The sequence below is a fragment of the Schistocerca nitens genome, chromosome 10 (assembly GCF_023898315.1).
Source record: "Schistocerca nitens isolate TAMUIC-IGC-003100 chromosome 10, iqSchNite1.1, whole genome shotgun sequence".
Lineage (NCBI taxonomy): Eukaryota > Metazoa > Arthropoda > Insecta > Orthoptera > Acrididae > Schistocerca > Schistocerca nitens.
Genome location: NC_064623.1, coordinates 124,748,192 through 124,762,049, shown reverse-complemented (window position 1 = coordinate 124,762,049; position 13,858 = coordinate 124,748,192).

Below are 13,858 nucleotides of genomic sequence, written 5' to 3'. Positions count from 1 at the left end.
CCGTTGATTTCCCCTTACAGAGGCATCCAAAAGCTTCAACTGTGCGTACCATCGCCGAATGGAGTTAGCAGTTGGTGGATCTGTGTTGAACTTCGTCCTGAAGTGTCGTTGCACTGTTATGACTGACTGATGTGAGTGCATTTCAAGCACGACATACGCTTTCTCGGCTCCTGTCGCCATTTTGTCTCATTGCGCTCTCGAGCGCTCTGACGGCAGAAACCTGAAGTGCGGCTTCAGCCAAACAAAACTTTATGAGTTTTTCTACGTATCTGTAGTGTGTCGTGACCATATGTCAATGAATGGAGCTACAGTAAATTTATGAAATAGCTTCAATCATTTGTAATAGCTCTGTACCAATAAATACGTATTGTAAAAATGGGTGTGTATGTTGCTCACCTTCTTCCAAACCGCTGGATCGATTCCAACCACATTGTTAGAAATCAATCACTCTGGGGAAAAGAACAACCTAGCCATAATAGAGCACTTGCTCAAGAAAAGCTAGTTCTCATCTCCGTCCAGCACACTGTTTTAATTTTGCAGGAAGTTTCACGTTTTTACCTATCACAGTTCAGGAGATATGACGTCACAAACACTGAGATGCATATTTCTTTGTACGAATTTATGATAATTTCAAGGTTACATTCACAAATACATGGAAATGAAATTTGTTCGATATTACACTAAACACACAGTTCATTTTTTGTTTTCGTTTCTAATAGGAAACTGCAAAAATGAATACTCATGGCTGCTAGCCGAGCCCGACGGTGCTCAATTTCAGTGATCTGGTGGGAACCAGTGTTACCATCGAGCCACGCCATGCCCGAACTCATCTTCGTGTACATATATTTGCGATGGACGAGAAAAGTTGACACATCGTCAGCATATAATGAGAGGACTCACATGCAGAATGCTGATCCTCATGGGAGCTCCGATACTACATCCCAAGGTTTGTTCCAATTGTTACATACAGTTAGCAAGATGTAGCAATTTGTCCATTCCACAATGTGCTTTTCGTTTTAAATGCATGCCCATAAAATCAGAAATAGTTTCTCATCTTGCAATGTCTTACTGTGGGCAGAGTACAGTCGAGTCTACTTAAAATGAAAGGTCTGCAATCCATTCCTGTACTCCTTTTTCCTCCATAGACTCTACAAAAGTGAGTTTTTAAATCTGAAAATCCGTCTAGGCACGCTCCTCGACTTAACGGACGTACTTTGCACTAATACATAAACTGCAAAACTGCAAAAATGCAGCCGGCCGGAGTGGCCGTGCGGTTCTAGGCGCTGCAGTCTGGAACCGAGCGACCGCTACGGTCGCAGGTTCGAATCCTGTCTTGGGCATGGATGTGTGTGATGTCCTTAGGTTAGTTAGGTTTAATTAGTTCTAAGTTCTAGGCGATGATGACCTCAGAAGTTAAGTCGCATAGTGCTCAGAGACATTTGAACCATTTGCAAAAATGCAAATTCTTTTTGCGCCACTAAAACCTCTCTGCAACTGACAGTGAAATAATGTGTGCTATTTTAGGAATTTGGCTATACTATCGCCAATTTCTTCATCAAATTTAGAACACACTTCTTCTAGATTTACGGGTCACTGAATCCCATCTGTTGACTGGTGTGACTGTTCATTCACTGTCAATTAATGTTCCCATTCTTTCTACAGAGTTTGGTAGCTAGTATGTATATAGCTTGTAAGGACAGACGGACCAAATGTTCTGTTACTTTCATTTAAATTTAGTTAAAACACGGACTGGAATCACTGAAACAAAACAAAAATGTGTAGTAAAAACTATCCAGTAACTTGAAACAGCAGAGAGAATTCATTTTTTCCAATACAGTACTAAATGTAGTAACAATCTTAGGCAGAAAATAATAAGAATTTTGGGTAAGTGAGGAGAAAAGGGGAAGAGGGGCAGAGCACTAATGAATTCAAAAAAATTAGAAAACAATAACGAGGAAAAATAGTTCTTAGTTGGAACGTGATATTTGTTAGTACAAAAAGAGAAAATATGAAATTTTTGGATGAGGGTGGTATCTAACAGCAAGATTTACCTTGCAAATTTATTGAATTCCCACCATCAATTATTCCGCAGGTAACGGACTGTAAAATTCCCGCGTCGAAGCATAATTTATCAGAGACTGTGACACAAAGCAAGGCACCCTGTGATACTCATAAGATGAAAGGGGCGCTTGTGTTCGTTATATCACCGTTAATGTCTATAAACACTTCATTTAAAGCAGTTCATTTAAAATGTATTGGGTCCCATGTAACCATTATCTGGAAAACGCTGTAAGTGACGTGTTTTAAAACAGTTTTTTTCCCAAATAGGAGAAGAGAAATTTTTTTTTAATCCTACAGATTATTAATTACGGCGCAAATCCCCCAGTGGACATTTTTTACGATTAATATTAATGTGATTACGCACTGCCCGTTATATTGATGGGAGACGCAATTAATCGCCCTTTGTTTGAGGGTAAATAATTATAATAAAGATTTAATTGACTGGAAAAATGCTGTTATTTCACTAGGACAGCAATTAATCATTTTTAGAATATCATCTTAGCGTCAGGGGAGTCGTACGTCTTCACTTGTTGCATTCAGCGTTAGGCGCAATTTTTCCAAGGTTCTCTGTACTAAATTATACATATTCGGAAAGCGTTTGATAATGTAAAAGGGGAAAATGATTGAGGAACTGCAGAAAGTGGGAAGAGATTACAGAGACGGGCAACTGATACGGGGCTCTCCAAAAACAAGACAGCTGTAAGTGACGAGCGCAAAACACAAGAAGAGCATATTCAGAAACAGAATCTTTCAAGGATGCGCTGTATCACAAGTTATTTTTAATGCACTCAGACCTCTGCATAGGTTGTAGGCACGCAGTCTATTCTCAAATCCACAACCTCCGTGGATTTGTTCATACTGATCTTGTGGTCGTTGGTTTGTACAAGGTTGCACGTAAATGGCTTCATGTGAAGTTGGACGTAATTTTAAAGGGTTTAAAAGCAAACAAATACTCACCGTAATGTTTGTTTATTAACATTCAGCACAAAAAAGAACGTACTGTCCCACGTAAACATTGTGTAGTCAGTGTTATCATTATACTATTTAATAACTCGAATTATCAGACTCTCCTTGTTAGTAACTGACCTAATTCACTGAACATTCTGCTGAACCGACACAACCAACAATCTCCCGCTGTGGTTCGTACTTTTAATTTGGTGGCTTTCCACGTCATTCTTATAGCGTCGAACAAGCCCTACATCAGAATTACAGTGTCTTACGAATCAAATGTTTATTTCTACAATTACCAATGAAGCTGATGGTCAATTTTCACTATTATTCAGTGGCTAAAAACAGTTTTCAGGCACATCCACAGATGGCCTGTTCTATTTACGTAAGAAATCATGTATATAAAATTTTGACTGTGTTGACATGGGGATATGAGGGCTACAAACACACAAAGACGAGAATCACAATAAAAACGTCAAAACACAATGTGGTTCATCGATATAGCATAGGACTGCATTTTAATGCTGGGGATAATTTCTAAAAGAAAAACCAAATACAAAAACTCGAAACGCTAGAAGAAAGCTGACGAATCAAATACAAACAGAAAGATCGATATAGCAAGAGACGGATAATTTCAAGCAATTTTGTGCAGTAGCCGAAATTGTTCTGTTGTGTTGAATCAGAAGCATTTTATATTACACGGAAAAAAAGATTGAACTGAACAATCGACTAAGAACACATCGGGCCTCGCGATAGATCTTTGATTTACGAAACGAGTGAAGAATCAGAGAGAATTGCATTGCACTGTGCAGAGGGGGGGGGGGGGGGGCACTTGAAAACGTCAGAGAACATTTAGAGACACGTATGGACATACATGCCAAAATAGCAGATAGCTTGACATAATCTTAAGTGCGGTACGGTCTGGAGCTATGTCGAATTTTTAAATGATTTCTGATGCATTCAGCTGACATTGTTTATTTGGTGATTGACGATTGTACAGCTTCGGCCGTAAGCCATTTTCACGTATCTAAAACAGAATCATTATACATTGGATGCATTAGTATCGGTTAAGCATTTAACATGGGAGAAAGTCATATCGTAAGATATTCTGGGACGATTGTAAGTTTATGGACGATTCTTTAATAGTACATTATGCCAAGTACGTCTTTGCTCCTATGACTATATGCAATTTTCACAAAATAAATTAGATTCAATTTATAATTATTTTAGGAACACCTTACGTCTGAGCAATTGTTGCAAAGCTATTACACAAGGTCGAGGTTTTAACGTACTTGCCCTAGGAAGGTTATAACTATTTTACAGAAATACTTTAATTAAGCTCTATATGTCTTTGTTCTCAACTGTGTTTAATTATCGTTCATCAGTGGTGTAAGTATGACTGTATGTAATTTCCTTAAACCAACTTGTAAATAAGACTGCAGAGTGAAAATCTCATTCTGGAACTTGTAAATATTTATTTTATTACTGTGGGAGCACGTAATTTTGATTAGCTGTTACAAAGATCTTGTTGTTGTTGTTGTTGTTGTCTTCAGTCCTGAGACTGGTTTGATGCAGCTCTCCATGCTACTCTATCCTGTGCAAGCTTCTTCATCTCCCAGTACTTACTGCAACCTACATTCTTCTGAATCTGCTTAGTGTATTCATCTCTTGGTCTCCCTCTACGATTTTTATCCTCCACGCTGCCCTCCAATGCTAAATTTGTGATCCCTTGATGCCTCAGAACATGTCCTACCAACCGGTCCCTTCTTCTTGTCAAGTTGTACCACAAACTCCTCTTCTCCCCAATTCTATTCAATACCTCATCATTAGTTATGTGATCTGCCCATCTAATCTTCAGCATTCTTCTGTAGCACCACATTTCGAAAGCTTCTATTCTCTTCTTGTCCACACTATTTACCGTCCATGTTTCACTTCCATACATGGCTGCACTCCATACAAATACTTTCAGAAATGACTTCCTGACACTTAAATCTATACTCGATGTTAACAAATTTCTCTTCTTCAGAAACGCTTTCCTTGCCATTGCCAGTCGACATTTTATATCCTCTCTACTTCAACCATCATCAGTTATTTTGCTCCCCAAATAGCAAAATTCCTTTACTACTTTAAGTGTCTCGTTTCCTAATCTAATACCCTCAACATCACCCGACTTAATTCGACTACATTCCATTATCCTCGTTTTGCTTTTGTTGATGTTCATCTTATATCCTCCCTTCAAGACACCATCCATTCCGTTCAACTGCTCTGCTCTTCCAAGTCCATTGCTGTCTCTGACAGAATTACAATGTCATAGGCGAACCTCAAAATTTTTATTTCTTCTCCATGGATTTTAATACCTACTCCGAATTTTTCATTTGTTTCCTTTACTGCTTGCTCAATATACAGATTGAATAACATCGGGGACAGGCTACAACCCTGTCTCACTCCATTCCCAACCACTGCTTCCCTTTCATGCCCCTCGACTCTTATAAAAGCCATCTGGTTTCTGTACAAATTGTAAATAGCCTTTCGCTCCCTGTATTTTACCCCTGCCACCTTTAGAATTTGAAAGAGAGTATTCCAGTCAACATTGTCATAAGCTTTCTCTAAGTCTACAAATGCTAGAAACGTAGGTTTGCCTTTCCTTAATCTATTTTCTAAGATACGTTGTAGGGTCAGTATTGTCTCACGTGTTCCAACATTTCTGCAGAATCCAAACTGATCTTCGCCGAGGTCGGCTTCTACCAGTGTTTCCATTCCTCTGTAAGGAATTCGCGTTAGTATTTTGCAGCTGTGACTTATTAAACTAATAGTTCGGTAATTTTCACATCTGTCAACACCTGCTTTCTTTGGGATTGGAATTATTATATTCTTCTTGAAGTCTGAGGGTATTTAGCCTGTCTCATACGTCTACATCTTGCTCACCACATGGTAGAGTTTTGTCAGGAGTGGCTCTCCCAAGGCCGTCAGTAGTTCTAATGGAATGTTGTCTACTCCCGGGGCCTTGTTTCGACTCAGGTCTTTCAGTGCTCTGTCAAACTCTTCACGCAGTATCGTATCTCCCATTTCATCTTCATCTACATCCTCTTCCATTTGCATAATATTGTCCTCAAGTACATCGCCCTTGTATAGACCCTCTATATACTACTTCCACCTTTCTGCTTTCCCTTCTTTGCTTAGAACTGGGTTTCCATCTGAGCTCTTGATATTCATACAAGTGGCTCTCTTTTCTCTAAAGGTCTCTTTAATTTTCCTGTAGGCAGTATCTATCTTACCCCTTGTGAGATAAGCCTCTACATCCTTACATTTGTCCTCTAGCCATCCCTGCTTAGCCATTTTGCACTTCCTGTCGATCTCATTTTTGAGACGTTAGTATTCCTTTTTGCCTGCTTCATTTACTGCATTTTTATATTTTCTCCTTTCATCAATTAAATTCAATATTTCTACTGTTACCCAAGGATTTCTACCAGCACTCGTCATTTTACCTACTTGATCCTCTTCTGCCTTCACTACTTCATCCCTCAGAGCTACCCATTCTTCTTCTACCGTCTTCCCCCCCCCCATTCCTTTCAATTGTACCCTTATGCTCTCCCTGACACTCTGTACAACCTCTGGTTCTTTCAGTTTCTCCAGGTCCCAACTCCCTAGATTCCCACCTTTTTGCAGTTTCTTCAGTTTTAGTTCATAACCAATAGTTTGTGGTCAGAGTCCACATCTGCCCCTGGAAATGTCTTACAATTTAAAACCTGGTTCCTAAATCTCTGTCTTTCCATTATATAATCTATCTGATACCTTATAGTATCTGTAGGATTCTCCCATGTATACAACCTTCTTTTATGATTCTTGAACCAAGTGTTAGCTATCATTACGTTATGCTCTGTGCAAAATTCTACCAGATGGCTTCCTCTTTCATTTCTCTCCCCCAATCCATATTCACCATGTTTCCTTCTCTCCCTTTTCCTACTCTCAAATTCCAGTCACCCATGACTATTAAATTTTCGTCTGCCTTCACTACCCGAATAATTTCTTTTATCTCATCATACATTTCATCAATTTCTTCATCATCTGCAGAGCTAGTTGGCATGTAAACTTGTACTACTGTAGTAGGCATGGGCTTTGTGTCTATCTTGGCCACAATAATGCGTTAACTATGCTGTTGGTAGTAGTTTCCCTGCACTACTATTTTTTTATTCATTATTAAACCTACTCCTGCATTACCCCTATTTGATTTTGTATTTATAACCCTGTAATCACCTGACCAAAAGTCTTGTTCCTCCTGCCACCGAACTTCCCTAATTCCCACTATATCTAACTTCAACTTATCCATTTCCCTTTTTAAATTTTCTAACCTACCTGTCCGATTAAGGGATCTGACATTCCACGCTCCGATCCGTAGAACGCCAGATTTCTTTCTCCTGATAACGACGTCCTCTTGAGTAGTCCCTGCCCGGAGATCCGAATGGGGGACTATTTTACCTCCGGAATATTTTACCCAAGAGGACGCCATCATCATTTAACCATACAGTAAAGCTGCATGCCCTCAGGAAAAATTACTGCTGTAGTTTCCCCTTGCTTTCAGCCGTTCGCAGTACCAGCACAGCAAGGCCGTTTTGGTTAGTGTTACAAAGCCAGATCAGTCGATCAACCAGACTGTTGCCTCTGCAACTACTGAAAAGGCTGCTGCCCCTCGTCAGGAACGACACGTTTGTCTGGACTCTCAACAGATACCCCTCCGTTGTGGTTGCACCTATGGTACGGCCATCTGTATCGCTGAGGCACGCAAGCCTCCCCACCAACGGCAAGGTCCATGGTTCATGGGGGTAGGACAAAGATCTTATATGTCTTTAAATACAACAACAACAAAATACATAATATTAATAAATGATTACAAATATTACATAAGTTACAGAAGGGTAAAAATCATAGAGCTGATGAAAGAAAGTGAAATTTACATCCAGCTAAAAGACCAGTCAGATACAGTTTTAAATGTACTAGACGACATTTTATGAGCTCTACGATGAACCATTACAGAACCTTAGATCGTATAATCATTATTGTACTTATTAAAAAAATATGACTGTGATACGAAAGATCACATTATGGTAAAGCAAGTCATGAAATATTTTACTCTTTTTTCGTGATTTTCAGTAATGGTTCATCAGAAAACTGTGATCGACTTTTTATGTAAGATCTTTGTAACAATTATTCAAAAATGATATGTTTCCACAATAATAGAACAAATATTTACATTTGAGGAAATTACATATTGTCATATTTACACAAATGATATGCTATAATTAAATATATATGTGAACAAAGACATATATATATATATATATATATATATATATATATATATATATATATATATAGTCTAATTAACCAATTTCTGTAAAATAATTATAATCTTCCTAACGCAAGTACGTTAAGAAGATCGACTTTGTATATAAGAGATTTGCAACCATTGCTCAAAAGCATTGTGATACTAAAAGACTGAAAAACAATATCTAATTTATTTTATGACCATTACAGACAGTCATGGGAGGAAAGGCTTACATGGCATAATATAGCACTAAAGTATCATCCATAAAGTAAGAAATAATCCTCTTAGTAGATCTTGAGATATACCTCGTTCCCGTGTTAAATTCATAATTGATACTAATGCATCCAATGTACAATGCTTTCATTTTAGATACCTTAAATGATCCAAGGCCGAAATTGTAGAATGGTGCACCAAATAAAGAGAATCATAAAATCATTTAAAAAATCTTGACATAAGCTGGTGACATGGCTGTTTCAGATTATTTTAAAGAGGGAATGTCATTTTATGCAGACAATCTTCAGGTACATAACGACATCAGTTACTAAAAATGTGTCAAATCTTGACAGTGTGTATGTGGATCAACGCTACAGACTAACTGTGTAGAAATAATGAAAATCAGGAAAGCATCCATGTCACACATGAGGCACTAAGTTAATGTGGCATACCAAATTGCCAGACTTAGATGCTGCTTACTTTGCTGCATTCTATAGTTTTAATGCAGTTCCTCTTTAGCGCTGATATACACCACCTGACAAGAAAGTGAAGCACCTTAAAGGGGAGGAGATACACTCGAGTCACATCGAGAAAAACTTTGGCAATATGAGCCCACTTATCACTATGATGTTCCACCTCCAATGACCTGGCTGCTTGCTCTAATTTGAATGGGAAGGGTCTCATAAAGCTGTTTTATCCTCTTCTGAGACAAGCTGGAGAATGCTATAACGATTTTTTGATATCCTGGGTACTGGCCCTGGAACAGAGTAGACTCCAAACATGTTCTGTCGGAGACAGATCGGGGGATCTCGCTGGCCCATGAGATTACCTCAACATAATGAAGACAGTTCATAGAGACACTTGCCATATGTGGAAGAAAAGTTGCACCATGAGACTGGAAAATGAGAGGTAACACATGAGGATGCAGGATGTTCATGACATAGTGTAGTGCTCTCAGAGATCCTGCAGTCACTACCAGCCATGACTTGGAATCATAGCCGATTGCTCCCCACACCATGACGTCAGGACTAACACCGCTGTGCCTCTCGCAAACACTGAAAGAATGGGATCTCTCCTCATATCGCCACCATACTCAATGGAGATGATCATGCTGGGCAGTTGCATGACTGCAATTATTGCATGAACACAAGGCAAGGCAATTCACCACGTTCATGCATCCCACCCACAGCACCACTGCAAACACATATCTTTGTTTTGTGATGTTAACGGCAGTTTTTCCATGGGACAGCAATTCCCTAGTCTGGTTGGTGCTAGTCTCTGGCCAATGATGCAGGACACGGAATGTTGTAGGGAATCCATTACTTGCTCATGGATGACAGGTGCTGTACGGCCCCCTTAGCAGTTAGAGGGCCCACACAACTTACAAGGAAGGTGGGCTGCTGACCTCCCTTCCAGAGCTCATGTCAAAACATCGCCAGTGAATGTAAACATCAACAGACTTTCCGCATAAACACGGCACTACTTCGTGAAAAGCGATATGACAGAAATCCACCAATTGGAACTAATGTGACTAAGTGTAGCACTCCACATAATTAGTGTTATAAGCACACCAGCAGAGTCAGACCAGCAGTGCATACCTACAGCTAGAACAGCTTCAGCCAATACCTGCGATGGTTTAGCCCAGTAGACACTCACCGAAGTCTTCTGTAGAAATTTGTATCTTGTTGGGCGTAACGCTACTTTAGAATTGTGTAGCGTATTAATTTGGTTGTTATTATTTCTTTTTATTGTCTTGTAACTTTTATCTGGCTTTTGCCACCACAAGAATTGTTGTATTTCTTGTTGTTCTTGAATTTGGAAATAGAGCACGCCAAGAAGGCGTTTCAATTAAATAAAGTGTGTTCAACTTGATCGTTAGTTCTTTCCTGCTGACCCAATGACACGACAGGTGCACAATCTCAAGGGATTGCACAATATGGCGATCTTTCCTTGTGATGGTCAGATTTAGTCTTTTGGAATGTGCCAAGCATGCCTACTCTCATGTTCCCATGCAATCCAACATCGAACCAGTGTCACGTCCGGATGCTCAAGAAATCCGGATATTGAACAATTAGACCAGGCACCCAAACAGAGACCCATAACAATGTCACTTTCAAACAATGTCAAGTGCTCAAAAAGTGTCTCACATGAGTTCCTGGGATAGCTACGTCCTACTCACTCAACATCTGAGGCTGTTTACTCATATACCCTATGATTCCTGGTAATGAAGATAAAACCGAAAAACGTTAATGCACTCTGGTGGCCATTTTGCCTATCCCAGCGAATTGTAATTCTAATCAACGATGCTTGTATTAAGAGTGGGTCAGTGTTATACTGACATTCGACTTTGTGTTCTCGATGCTTTACTTTTTTCGTCAGGTGATCTAGATACATGTTGCTACGATCTGACACACATGCTGCAACGTATGTGGTTTTATACCTGAAGATTGTCTGTTTCCGGACTGATACTCGCTGTTCGTAATAAATTGACTTACAGTCCTCGTGCAAGTGATGATGTTTCAAAAATAGCTACTTTAGCTTAAAGTGAAAAAACCCTTGAAACAGTGCTGTATAAAATTCATTAAATCCAATAAAATAATATAACGTTAGTGTAAACGAGTCTTAAAAAAGGTGATGGTTTCTGACAAAAGAGATAACACAACTAACTGGTTAGTTCATTTAGTTATTTGGGAAGCAAGATCGCTAGAGACAAAAGAGACAAAGAGGGAATAAGAAACAACCTCCAAAACTAACAGCCTGCAGGTAAGGAGTGTACACTGATGAGGCAGAATGTTATGACCACTGCCCACTGTGACGCTGGACACTGAATGCTGCTTGGTGGCGGTGTGGGGGTGTGCATTGTGTTAAACCAGGGACCTAGAAACGACGGAGAGGCTTCGTCTCGCCGTACCCCTCAGTGGTTCACAATCCCACAACAGACCACAGCAGTCCACCCACCCCACCACCACCTCACACCGAACCCAGGATTATTGTGCGATTCAGCCCCCAATGTACCCCCCCCCCCTCTCAAGGAACGTCTCATACCAAACGAGTATAGACCCAAATGTTTGCGTGGTAATTATAGTGTACGTGTTTCGTGGAACAGTGTTTGCGCAGCAATCGCTGATACAGTGTAACTGAGGCGGTATAAGGGGAAACAACCCGCATTCGCCCAGGCAGATGGGAAACCGCCTTCAAACTGGCTGGCACATCACACCTCGACACTAATGTGCCGGGGGGATTCGTGCTGGAAACCAGCACGGCTTTCTGGTCAGCAAGCAGTTCGTTAGACCGACGGCTAGCCGAGCGGGCGTTGTGGGTGTACTTGATGCAGTAAGGAAAGTGTGCAGGATGTCGCAAGACAAATGATCAATATTCAGAAATATGACAAGACCACTCGTCTGAGCCGAATGGTTTTCGAGACAGAACTCATTTAATGTACTCATACATTTATTTTCGGGTTTGTGGCGTGCAAATCTGTCTCTTATCCACGTAATCTGGTTTGAGATAATAAAGATGTCATTTGCAAAAAGAACTGATGGAATGTTGACGCTGATGGCCAAATCATTGACAAATAACAAAAAAATTGAACTGAAAATAGAGCCTTGAGGAGCAGCATGTGTCACTGATAAAAAAAAATGTCGGAAAGACAATTTTGAAGCTGGTGTAACACGAATCTGCCACATTCCTCCTACTTCACTTTCCATGTATGTATGTAATCCTGGTAATGAATGCATGTAAATAAGGCTGGCCACACCAATCATAACCTGTGTTGTATCTTGGGAACCATTAAGATTACGGCATATTCTGTATGAAGGTTTCTGCTTCAGAAGATCGTTCCTGTCATATCACTCAATACTGACCATTCCTCCTAGGAGTCAAGACGAATGGGAAACCATTCTAATACCAATCGAGACACAATGGGGAAATAAAGTGACACAAGTATCTTTGTCATAGGACATATTGTTATGGCCCAACAGCTGGGAATGAGGATGCTGGAAACAGAGAAGCTGGTTGGCTGTTGGATTGCTTATGTCGTACCATGTTATATCATGACTAGTTGTTGGATGTCCACACCTTATCATGTAACGTGGAGGTGAATGTCAGTATTAGCTGTATATTCTCACTGTGATCATTTTGTGAGATATATGTGGGAGGATTATGCCAGCCAGAACATACTCTCCCGGACTGTTTTCAAAAGTTAACCTCTTCATGCTATATGATACCTCTCTCATAATTTCTAATGTCCCTGGAGTTTGATTAGCATCTCACACTGGCTATACTACCACGTACATGCCGGTATGCATTGGATCTTACCTACTGCCTCATTAATGTGACCTACTAAGGGAGCAAGGCTGACGACCAACACTAACCAGGTATATGCTATTCTGTATATTGAGTATTACGTAGTCATTCTACTGTAGGTCACTCCAGGTTACTGATTTGTCGTAAACAGCACAATCGTACACCACCGGATTTCTTACTATATTTGTGTACGCCACGCTACATTTACATTCATTCAGTATGAACATCCATTCGCTTAAGTCTTCTGCTGTTTCTACCTTCTTGAAGACAATGACATAGTCGGTGATCAATTATTTATTTATTTGTTTGTTTATTTACAGGTCAAGTTCAGTAGGACCAAAATAAGGAACAAATCTCCAAGGTCATGGAACGTGTCAGTACATTAAATTACAACATACAAGTAATAATAGATAAAAATGAAATGTTTATGAACGCAAAAAAGTCAAGCCATAAGTTTAAGTAAATGCAGTCAACAATACAACAAGAATCGGTTTAATTTTTCAAAGAACTCTTCGACAGAATAGAAGGATTGACTCATGAGGAAACTCTTCAGTTCCGATTTGAAAACGTGTGTATTACAAAGATTTTTGAATTCTTATGGTAGCTTCTTCAAAATGGATGCGGCAGTATACTGCACAACTTTCTGCACAAGAGTTAAGGAAGTCCGATCCAAATGGAGGTTTGATTTCTACTGAGTATTAACTGAGTGAAAGCTGCTTATTCTTGGGAATAAGCTAATATTGTTAAGAAGAAATGATAGTAAGGAATGTATATATTTAAAGGCCAATGTCAAAATACCCAGACTCGTGAACAGGGGTCGTCAAGGTGTTCGTGAACTTACACCACGTATTGCCTGAACCGCTTGTTTCTGAGCCAAGAATATCCTTTTAGAATGGGAAGAGTTACCCCAAAATATACCATACGACGTAAGCGAATGAAAATAAGGAAAGTAGACTAATTTTCCCGTTGAACGAGCACTTACTACAGATACCATTCGAATAGTAAAAA